We start from the raw sequence: 12,627 nt of genomic DNA, 5'->3' as shown, positions 1-12,627 counted from the left end.
CTTCTACAAAATTACAAAGTAAAAACTTATCTGCATAATTTAAAAAAAAATCTAACGGATTCCCGTGTTTTTCGAGTTCCACACGAAATTATGCAAGTTTTTACACAATTTCGAATACAACTTTCTGTGTTAAGGTCTTCACCGAGGACTGATGTGAATTTCACAGAAGTGTGTGTGAAAAGGTGAAGAAATAATGTGTGTTAATCAGTACTTGATTAAGCAAGTCATCCAACACAGAGCAAACTCATTTATACGAGTACCACAAAGGGCGATGAAGCCGCATAAAATAGTAATTTACGTAACAAGTCCGGAAAATAGGGTTTTTTTGGACGAATAGACAAAATTCCAGGACTCGCTTACGCTCGTCCTGGATGTCTGTGAGTCCAAAAAAATCATTTTCGGGCGTGTTGCGTACAATATTTTTTCGGCAACCGTGTAGAATAACACTATCGCTGCTGCTTTCCATATTTTATTACGATTGCGATCAAAAAACATACAAATTGTTGACAACTAATTTCATATGAACTGTTAGCAGTTTTCTCGGTTACTATGGTAATGATCAACTGAATTTATTAAAAATATACCTACCAAGATTTTCATATCCACAATGACACAAACGACGTGATTGTTTTCCGGCCTAGTCGGGGAAGTACGTACTTTCCGGACTAGGCCGGGAAATGCTACTTTCTCAGAGAAAAAGCGTCCGGGAAGTGAGCACTTCCCGGACGGTTGCCGAAAAAAAATATTTCGGTAAATATTCACACATAAATCGAAGTGTGCAAAACCTACATGACTTTGGTATTTACACTTGTCATGCAGTTTTCATGACAACACGCTGCAAAATTATAGGTAATTTTGATGCACTTTTGCAATTACTTACGATACTTAATTTGGGTCTTTCATTCGTATCGGTCGAATCCTGAAAATTAGCATTTTATTGATTCAATTGATTTTTATTTCATTTCGGAAATCGTTTTTCTGCTTCCTCAGTTTTGGTTATATAATAATAATAAAGTTTATTCAACAAATAAACATAGTTTATCAAAAGGTAATATATACTGAAACTAATTTCGATACACAGTGTGAATTTTGATTCTTGTTACCAGTGGCGTGGTTTATGAAAACCACAAGGATAAGTGTTACCCATTCAACTCTACACGGAAAAAAATCTATTCTCAAATCAAGAAACAGGATATTCTTGAAATATTAAACTTGATCCAAGTATATATTGAATCGGAAAAAGTAAAGCAAGAAATTTGGTATACTTGGAATGAATAAATAGAATACCGAATACATATACTTCATATAAATATATAATACTCCATACAAGTAAATGATGTATTCAAAATGAAGGAATAAATTTATTGATTCAAGAATACTGCTACATTTTGTTCGAACATACGATATTGCGACTTCGAAGATATCATTATATTTTTGAAGAATTGGTTTACACATTATAATTATTGCGAGTGATACATTTTAGTTGTAATTAGAATATGCCCAAGTCACAAATATGAATTGGAGACCTATTTGCTCATTTTTCATGTTCGAGACTAATCATAATAAATGAAAATATGATATTTTGTGGACAAAATTTCGTCATAGTGAGACATATTTCATTTTAATATTTAAATATTAGGGTTTGAGTGTTAGAAGGGGAGTGAATAATCCATCTGAACTCCACCCTGTGATTTAATTAGCAGATAATATGAATTTTATTTTTCTTTTTATGTTCATTGTAACTAACCAACTCAATAAAGGCCATACTAGATAATTTGTTAATATACCGTTTCACAATACATCTAGTTTCTGACGCTAAAAATTGTCATAGCGGTACCATATTGAGGTTATGTTATGTGATTTTTTGAGATGTGTTAATGATACATAAAAATATTAGTGGAATTGATTTTGGTGAGCAATCATGAACCTAAAAAATGATAAGAAAAACACATTTTTCATCTTATTTGAATTTTGACCAGTCTTTTGAAATAACTTTTGTTTCAACATTCAAAAATGGATGAGGTGATGAGGTACTAGCAATCAAACACACAGATAGCAAGGTTCTCGTGACCGACACAACATGGGAATAATCGTTAACAGTTTACGTTATATGTGTGATATGGAATAAGCCAAAAATTATTTAATGTATATAAATGTATTTTACAAAATATAATTCCTTTGAGTGGTGTCTAATGACCCAAGTGATTGATGAGTGAAATATTCAAATAAAAAAAAAACTAAAATATTTTGATCACGGATTTCGTTTTGAATAAGATGAGTGATAAAATTTGTTTTGATTTTTGAAAAATTCAAATGATCCAGTTCAGCATAAACCATTCATAATCAGAATTATATTTGCATGTACTAGATCTGAGTATATTATACCGAAATATACTAAAACGCGAGTTCTTTTCCCTGCATCTTCGTCAACATGATTCGACTCGTTTGATATGCCGCGCCAATGAAAACGTTCTTATCCACCTGTTGGCAGTATTCGTCGTAATTCAAGTATATAAATGCTTTCATCCACTAGATTCAAGAATATTATACGAAGATATACTAAAATGCGTTCTCTCTGCAGTTTGCATTAGAAAATATCTCTTTCGATCCCCTTCAGTCTCATTTAGGTGATAGGACTGATCGGTCTACGGAAGTTTTGATTGTGTTATAAGTGTTAGATACTGAATACATACTGCAAAAAGCAAAATTTAATAAGGAATTAGGGATACATGGAGTGTCTGATTGGAACATTTCAAGGTAAGTTTTTATTGAGAAATAATTTCAACTCATTTAATTCTTTTTCATTAATTCGGATTTCATTTTCCTTTTCATGATGCTCTTGGTGTTTTTTACTATTGTAATTCAGCTTGATATCTTTGTATTATTTCTTTGAGGACTAGGTATTTTTGAATTGATATTTTCAACAAAATTCTAACTTTTTCAGAACAAATGCGTTAATATTTAATAGGGTCAATTATGAAGATTTTCTAGAGATTTCTAATTATTTTCGAAATATTAATGCACTTTTTGAATACAACTTCCTGTTCATAATTGATTAATGTTAATTGAATTTGATTCTTTTGCAGAATATGGAAATTGTTCATGAACAATTGGAAGCTACGTTATCATTTGCTGATGAAAATGCAAATCAATAGATATCGATCGATATGAGTGAGATACAATTTTGGCATAATTCTTCAGGACCAGGTAGTATTTTTCATTCGAAAAAGTCCACGATAAAATTTATTAATCACAAATTTCTTCTTTCTATGCAGATCTCAATTGATATTGGACAAATCATTCAAGAACAGAAAAATAGAGCAACACAGAGGAATCAAACTGCCAAGCCCAACGTGTTTTTGGTATCAGGGGAATATCTATTATAGCCGAAAAGTTTCCAAATTGTTGTATAGATTTAGATGAACTTTTAAGAATGTATCTCGAATTCTCTCCACTTAAATAATTTATTCTTTAGGAGATAACTATGTTCCTTTAATCCTTTGTAGTACAATGTTTTATCCTGTATTTGTATAAATGTAATACAATTTTTTTCCAATGTAGATATTGTTTATTTTTTGGTTTTTATTTGTTATATGATGATTTGAGAAATAAATTCGTTTTTTATATATGCTGTATTTCATTTATTATTCAGATTAAGAAATCTAATGGATTGGATAGATAATTGCATTTATTCTTTCGAATAATTTCAAAGAATTGATTTGAAATGAATATTCATTTCAAGTGAATTTACTGTTTCTTCGGAACAACCATAAAATTAATTTTGAATTTACCATATTACATACTTATTCTAACACTAACTTGATTTTGGTTTGAGTATATCAATTCTTTCATTCGAGTATATGATTCACTACCTTCAAACGAAGAAATGATTGAAATTGAGGAATTCAATATCTTGTTTTGAAAATATTTTATATTCAAACGAAATTTATCAAACACTCATTTCAAGTAAAGTCATTTACTCACAGCAAATATAAGAATTTTCTTCGGACCAATAATACCGACTTTATTAAATTGAAGAATATCATATACTTATTTGGAATACTTGGTATATTTAAATTTGGAGAATAAATTATACTTGACCCAAATTTATTATATTCTTGCTTATATATGAATCTATCATATACTTCAACCAAATATTACTCACTCAATTTGAGAATAGATTTTTTTGCGTGTAGAAGCAATCATCACTAGAATTCTTCGTGTCCATGATAGTTGGTCTGGTCATAGGAGACACCATCTAAGATCCACTTCAGCTTAACATGCTGATAACGGTAAGATTAATATTCTCATCGTTGATTGGGTACATTTATTTCCTCATTTGTGTTGGGAAAAATTTCAGAATTCACAAAAACACAGTTCACTGCCTTTTTTATTATTTCATTTATCTTCACCTTTTTTCTCTCAAATTAAATTAAGCTGAACCGCACTTCAGAATTAAATAAGTGAATTCCATCCAACAGCCAGTGTCTGTCTGCTTACAAAAAGCATATACGGTATGTTGAGATTAATCTATCAAAATCGTGAATTTTGAACGTTGAACTACTGAGCTATTCATTCGTTCTATCACATTGAAATTATGCTGATGTCTACAACCCTTGTTTGAATGTCTACGATAAACAAAGGATACAGAAATTGCAAAATTCATGCCTATACGTCTGATTTTTGTTATAAAGAAATATGAAAGAATCAGTTACACACTTAGCATCGTCAACTGGCTCAACATGTAGAATAGAAGACTTTTGCACTCAATTGCTTTGTTCATAAAAATTATCAACACTAAGACCTCTACTTACCTATACAATAAAATTACCTATTGTTCTGACGTCCATAATTTGAACATTCGTTTCTGGGCCACCTATTCATTTTAGTGAATTATTCAAACGATTATTTTCATATACCTAACTCATAGCGCAATGTGTAAACGGCCTACCTATGTCAACGCCTCTTCAGAATTTCACTATTCAACTTGTTGTTTGATGAACAGATGTGGGTTTTGACAGGGAAGATTTGATTTTTTTATATTGTAGATTTATGAAAAGAATATATATTTTTTCTTTCATTTGCATATTTACAAATGAGATTTTATTTATTTTTAATTATTATTTATATTTTGTAGCGGATTTTGGCATCGGCAATGCTGTGGATCACAGGTTAGATTGAACAGGGCACTTATTGAAACTCGCCTTTTCCTACATGGTTTTTTTGTAATATCATATTTGTAAACTCTAACTGAAGGAATAAATTTATTTATTATTATTATATGATGGTTCTCCGCTGACAAGATGTTCGAAAGTTGGAAAATATCGCCATTGCCTATACACCAGATTCAAAAAATGGTATTAGATTACGGCAAGTGAGGAAAAAGGTGTATGTCACTCGAAAATTTTCAATAAATACCTGGATATTAAAAACATCATTGGATTTTTATGTGGTATCAGAATGTTAAATTATCAGGTCAACCTCTAGGAAAAACAAATTTTCGTAAATTTCAAGCAAAATTGCAAGTTTTCTGGGTTTGCCAAATTGCTAGACTCAAATTCGTTTAGGAGAACTTCAGCACCAACCGTCTTTATAATGTCTAATAAAGACGGCTACGACTTCAGCTACTTTGTTAGCCAATTCTGAATTCAACGTCCTTGCCCTAAAGAGACACGGTGGCTGAGGATAACATCAATACAGAAAGTTATGTCGCAGACAGTCTTTCCAACCAGAATAAGAATTTTGTACAACAATAGTTGCCATACATCGGACTCAACATAAAAAATTTTCCGAAAATTCACATATATAAAAATAATAAATAATACCTAATATTGAATAACTACCTACGAATCCTCGCAATGTTTATATCCTAGACCTTTGCTTTTTTTTATAAATCTATTCTTTGAGTATTTTTAACGTTTGTTTAAAGCTGATGATATCAAGATTTCTAAAAATATCCGTAAGTACTGTTGGTGTTTTTTTGGAACGAATTTGAATAGACTGTCTTCATATCGAGTTGAAAATTGTTTACCTGATTACCTGTAGGTAGTAACAATGTTTCCTCATATTATCTATAAGTTTATCGCTCAGTTAGCATAATTATACTGTCCTCTATGCTCACGCGCAGATTGAGCGTCATCCGTCAAATAGTTATGTAAAAAACTATCCTTTGATCCATTTCGTTAGTTAGCCACAAATGCCTTATGCAATTGTAAGGAAGGAAAGTTGAAATATCGAACAAAAATCTGTCTATAATTTTGGATTCAAAATGGAATTCGGTGCGCTGAAAACGTAAGACTCGTGTAGATCGTCAAGAAATAGCAAAATTGGAATTTGCATCACGATAATAAAGTTCAGACCAAAATTTAACAAAACACTAACCAACGAACACTGTACTTTTCTGATATGATATCAGATGAATCCGTAGCAGAAGAGTTCAGAATACCTACCAACAAATAATAATAAGATATAACCATTAAATTTGTGTGAATCTGAAATATTCAAGTACGATTTCGTTTTACAAGGTACCTATCGAAAATCCAGAATCAACGGATTTGCCACAGAATTGAAGAGAATAAATACTAAAATATTTTTCAGAAGAACGAAAGAATGAAAGATTAAATATAATATCGAAATGAGATTAGTTCGCAAACGTGGAATTCTAACCAAAATCTAATTTTCTAATATTCTTTCACGGAATTTCCCGGAGAATAACCTCTATTTTAATGGATATTAAGATATTCCGTAAGGGAATATTTAACAGGAGGTTGGTTATCAATTTGACAGCGGAGTATCAAAGAGAAAAATTACCTCAATTTCATATTCAAGTACTTATACTATAAGCTATTCAAACATAATATGTTTGAACTTAAATAGTGAGTAAAAAAGGACAATGATAGCAGACTAAAATTCTCCTCGATCATTGAATTAGGTAAAATAGAAAAGAAAACATTTATTATTATTATTTATCAAGAAACAACAGAACAAAAATAGAAACTCAAAAACATCAAAACGTATTTCATAATACCTATTTATTGTTGTTCATCAATTATTGAAATTGAAAATTTCTTTACAGATGACTTTTTTCAGAAGATGATATTTGTATAAGGTACGTATTATTCGTTGCGGACTTGTTCAATACAGGGCTATAGCCAGTTATTGAAGAGATCAACGTATTTGCTCCATTCAACCGAATTTGCATTGAATTTTCAATGTACCCTTCCAGCAGCTTCCAAAGATATCCATATTCCAAGTCTTTTGAGTTCTGTTAGATCGGCTCATGCATCCACTAAGACAGTAACTGATGTGTAGTGTACCTATATTTCAGGATTATCAAGATCAAAATAACCATCACTTCCCAATCTGTTGATCCCGATTATATGTTTCGTACAACGCCCCATTTAATAATTAGGTATAATGAAAAGATTATCAACACTAATATTGGACTGTGAAAATCTCTTCGAAGTCGATTTGCTTCCATGATATCAAAAGAAAAGAAGAAAAGAGGAACCTGAAAATTAATTTATTCAAAGAATTGGCAAATGATGATCTTATCTTTATTTTTATCCCATCTTTGTTGCTAAATACCTAGATATGATCCAGGGTTTGTTCTTAATAAGTACTACTTTATATCTTGACTAGATAATATCGATTTCAAAAGGCAATATCCATCGAACTGTGTTTTAAGAACGCTATAACTTTTTATATTCAAATATGTCAATGTCGGTTTTCACGTTCCTAGTAGGTTTAATTTTTGAATAGTGATATTTTCCAAAAAATGGATGATTACCATTTCATTGATAAATCATGATGAACAATCATCATGATGATGATCATGATGATAAATCATGAAAATATGCCACGTTTTCTGACAAAAAATCTTTCTTTTTTGCTTCTTTTTAGCTCATAAAATGCGATCAAGTATAATAATTTCCATAGGTATAGGCCCTTATCCTTTTATTTAAAAAATTTCAGGTGGGGTATTTTGAAATTCCATATCTGACTTGCTTCCCGCATTCATTTTTGTTTGTTTCACCGCTAAATATGATTAAGTATGAATGATGTAATTCAAAAATGAATATGACGTTTCGAAAACTGTAATGAATATTACAATCAATTCGGATCATAGATAGATTTTGTTCTCGGTTATCGATATAATTTCGTAATATGTATTCATTCTAAACAAGTTATGGAATGTAATTCAGTAGAACTACTAATGGCATCACAGGTCTCCTTTTTGTGTAAGGACTGTAATTTTATTCCCTAAGCCTCTGCTATAATTCCTCCAATTTTCTACTGTTGTTCATTTGGGAGAGTTTCCTTCTTTTTGCATTACACAATTTTCCTCTATTTGATTCGTTGAAAGAGGTATTTCCTCTTGTCTGTCTTTCTAGTTGGATTTAGCTTCCTTTCTTAATTCTCTATTCTCGTGCGCTTTGAGCGTCTCTATTGTCTTGTTTATCTATTTGTTTGTTTCGATTTCTAATTCTTCTTTGATTCGTTGGAAGGTATTTACCTTCCATTGAGCGTCAAACGCTGTACTGATACTGTATTCAATATTCATTGTACCTACTTTGCAACTGATATTTCTTATTGTCTTTCGTATTATACCGGGTTACTCCTGCATAAGTAATGCTTGGTATATTTGCACTATATTCATTAGGTTCAGATTGTTTTCTAAGAAAAGTTTACTTTTTGGGTTGACCAGCGAGTAGAGTCTCCCGTGAAATTACATTGCCTTTTTTCTGTTTTCTTCTATCAAACGGAATCAAGTGTTATACGTAGTATTATTATTAGCTTATCAAGTGATGGAATACTAACATGTTGTCATCAAAATCGAAAAAAAAGGAAAGCAGTTCAGCAGAAAAATAATTCCAAACAATCGAATCAAATGCGTAATGTCGAATCGACAAATATTCTGTAGAAGTTGAATTTTCTTCGTAGTCAGATGAAACATACCAAATCGAATCAAAACATTTATTTACACATTGACATACATATACCTAATAACAAACATGCTTATTATTTTGTTTCTAAGTTTTTCTTACAATATTTTCCTACTTTATATTGAAAGAACTTATTATAGTTATAATTATTCCATGATTCCAAATTTGTCATGAAAACTATACATATTACTCAAGATGGCGACAAAAATTTAACACAAAGATCATCCTCTACCATCTTCACTTCATAAATTCATCCCGTAGGTTTTATTACTTTACAACAACGTCATCCATTCCGAACATGCAATAAAAACGGACGTTTCGACAAATGACGTTTCAGCGAGCGCTCGACGAAAGTTGCCGAACTCCGAACGTTACAAATTCCTACGGCTACCAACATCAAAACCCAAAGTCCCTACGGTACAAAAATATCAGAATTCTAACCAACATATGTTCCAATATAACAAAATGGTAAGTATCGGAGAACAAGCCTGACGCCGCCGTTTTTAACTGTTCGGAAAGGATCGATAGCAGTCGACTTCGTTCGGGTGAAATACTCGACAATCATTGGCTATGGGCGGAGCCTGAACGGTCGAAGTTGTGCTCCGCTAGGAGAAAACCAAGCTTCTCTATGTAGTATACTCCGAAATTCAACGCGCGTAACATGCTCTGTCGTTTTTTTCGTTAAAATCCCAAAAAAGTTAATATTTTCGAAATTCGAGTGCACAACGTGTTAGTACAAGTTTCGAACAGTATACCGAGTGATTTTCGTGAAAATCCGAGTACGCTAAGACGTTCAAATCGTGTTAGAAATCGAGGAATATTTTAACATGTATTCGGTGGTATCTCTATGTAGGCGATGCTGCGTTGCCAGCTGAATCGACGATGTATTTCGCTACGTTGCCGGTGCCCCGTTCGGATTTTTAGAGTAATGTGCCACGGATTGCTTGGATAGTGACAGGGAACAGCGCAAGTCTGAGGTAACGTGATTTTTTGTGTCATTGTACCTTCACCATGCATGACGGCTTTGGAACTGTTTTCAGCTGAATTGCTCAACTGGTTTATTGTTTTAGTTACTGTAATTCCGCTATTATTACGCGATTCTAATAGAGTAGTGGTAATATAATTTATCGAGTTGGATTTAATGCATGCAATTATATTTATGGTAGTTTGAACTTTTTTTGTTCTTTGTTGAAATTTATTGCAGTTCAGTTATTTTCATTGTTGTTGATTTTTGAATGTTTTTGGATTGTGAAATTTTCTGTATTACGTTCGATAGTTATCGAAGGATTACTTGACGCGTTGTCATGTGATTAGTTGGATCCGCCTACGCATTATTCACCCCCCACCACTCCATATAACAATCTTTTAAATGAAGTACAACTGAAGTTTCTGTTTCTGTCATGGTAACTTGTGGATGATTTGATGCCCGTTAGATTGAAGGTCCCCTCATGAATATTGAGAACATGAATATTCAATAAATACGCTACTTAAACGGAAAGTAGACGATAACCTCTGTCAAGGTTAATGATAAATTTTGCATAATTTCTACGTTGAGACGAGCGCTGGTAATGCTCCTAGCATAATTAAGAGACAACTGATAAGATGAACGCTCTGATGCAACTCAAGGACGAGGCATTTTTTAAAGGGCCCAGTACCACGTGTAGGTACTGGTTTGCCGTACCTATCACTTCTAAGGGGTGAAAGTCTTTTGTGATTTTCAGGTCAGGAAACTTAATAGTACTGAGAGAGGTAGTAAGTTGTATTCTGGTGGGAACATTGAAAAATACGAATACCTGTTTTCAGATTTAACTTCACACAATTGATTGGAAGTGTTGGTAAATGAAAAATGTACCTTTTTTTGTTTAGTTGAATTTGTCGAATGATTTTTAGGTACCTACTAGAATTCAGAATTAGTACGTATGTACGCTATATTATCTAATTTCTTATCTGATGCAATTAACTACTTAGGAATGTTGCTACTGTGAGCCAAGACTGTCGCTGAACCAATAAGATAACGTTTTATGATGGTTATGTTGTAGCCGTCTTGATATTGCCCCAATGAAGCTTATTGATCATTCTTGTATCTAATCAGTGGATATTATCAAATCAGAAATTCATGAATCTTCGATAAATTCTTGAATCTAGATTTCCCGACCTTTCTCACAGATTACACTTTTATGTTCATTGAAGAACTACCTATATTTATTTATTTAGATAAACAGGAATACAAACAGATGATGATAACCATTCATTATCCACTATTTGGAAGAACTAAGTGTGACAAAGTGATCAATTAATGTTAAATTTGTAGCAAGAAGGAATTATCTGTATTATAAAACAAATGAGACATAGTGAAACAATAAAAACAATGAAGACTGAATTATAATGAAAAAATGTAGAACAAGGGAAGAAGCATGACTCATGAGGTATAGTAAAATAATAAAAACAAAGAAAAATGCAGTATGGAGAAGCTAGCAAGGAAATCGATTAAAAAAATTGAGCCTTTGCTTGATTCAATTTTGATTTAGATGAAACAAATCTATATCATTCATTCATTTCATCAGCATCGCATCATTTTGCAGCGAGGTGAATTCTTCGAGATATCAGGAAAGGGAATATGGAACATATCACTATTTCTGAGGAAATGACTCGGAACATAGAAAGTCATGGAGGAAAGAAGGTCATGGGATTATAGATATTGTTCAAGAGTTCATATCGACAGTAGTATGTTCTTCAGACGAATATGTAAACTTCAAACTTTGTCGATAATCGAAGGAAGAGATTCTACCCACTCAATTCAAATGAGAATTGAGTCCCTTAGTAGTAAGAACACCTCTCTGTGTGAATCACGTGTGTACCACCTGCGACTGGATTGAGCCATCAAGATCGTGCCTCTCCGATAAAAAAAGATTGTTTACTCGGGATACCACATCACAATATGACTTATGCCACCAAAGAGCCACGCCCTCAATCCATTGTAATCATTATCCCCACCCCCTTCAATAGGTCACGTCAGGTGATCTCAGCTATTAAACAGTCATTCGGTATAAGCAATGTTTCTGTATACGTTGGCGTTGGATGGTCCACGACCTTGCTCCTACAACATACACCGATGGAAGAAGCTGTGGGTGAAGAGAGTACGCTACTCGAATACTCATTCGACTTCAGGAACCACCTGAAGAGAATGGGATGTCGCATCGTTTAACAAACACAATAGAGTCGTTAAAATTATAGGTACCTAGGTTAAGTGGCTTATGCTAGTGGCACATCTCATAGGTGTTTGATGAGAAACTTGAGGAAATGCTCACTGATGAGAATTCGAAATTTTATAAATATCGAAACTGTAAATAGGCTTCACAGACTGATTTATTTTGTATTTCTAGGAAATACGCCAATCCAAAAATCAACTCACATACCCAACAAGTTATTTATGACTTTTGTAGGTATAAACATGTTGTCATAATTCAATTGCTGGCTGTTTCAATATTCTTATCTATTAGGTACCTATTCCATTACAACTTTCTGGTTTGTCAAGAAGAACGTGTAGACACGCAAGTTAAAAAACATTTCAGGTTGTTCACGTTGGAAACAGAGGACAAAATCCTATACACAGGTTTTTCTCATTTAAATTATAAAGAATCATTATGTGACTGACGAACTTCCCAATGATAAAAACTAGGAA

At 32.5% G+C, this 12,627-nt stretch overlaps 1 protein-coding gene and 1 long non-coding RNA gene across 2 annotated transcripts in view; both read left to right on the top strand.

Moving 5' to 3' along the window:
* Window positions 1-2,582: 2,582 nt before the first annotated feature.
* On the top strand, window positions 2,583-3,573 carry LOC123676421. Its single transcript, XR_006746936.1, has 3 exons — window positions 2,583-2,757; window positions 3,087-3,207; window positions 3,276-3,573. It is a non-coding gene; the product is annotated as an uncharacterized LOC123676421 (long non-coding RNA).
* A 6,002-nt stretch (window positions 3,574-9,575) lies between these two features.
* The window catches only part of LOC123675803, a 48,786-nt gene continuing 45,734 nt past the window's right edge, over window positions 9,576-12,627 (top strand). The window contains exon 1 of the mRNA XM_045611323.1: window positions 9,576-9,922. The gene's annotated coding sequence lies outside the window, so the exon portion shown is untranslated. The remainder of the gene's footprint in view (window positions 9,923-12,627) is intronic.

Source organism: Harmonia axyridis, chromosome 3, assembly GCF_914767665.1.
Source record: "Harmonia axyridis chromosome 3, icHarAxyr1.1, whole genome shotgun sequence".
In the NCBI taxonomy this organism is placed as follows: domain Eukaryota; kingdom Metazoa; phylum Arthropoda; class Insecta; order Coleoptera; family Coccinellidae; genus Harmonia; species Harmonia axyridis.
The sequence above is the reverse complement of the archived record's forward strand: the minus strand, read 5'-3'. Positions and strand labels throughout refer to the sequence as shown.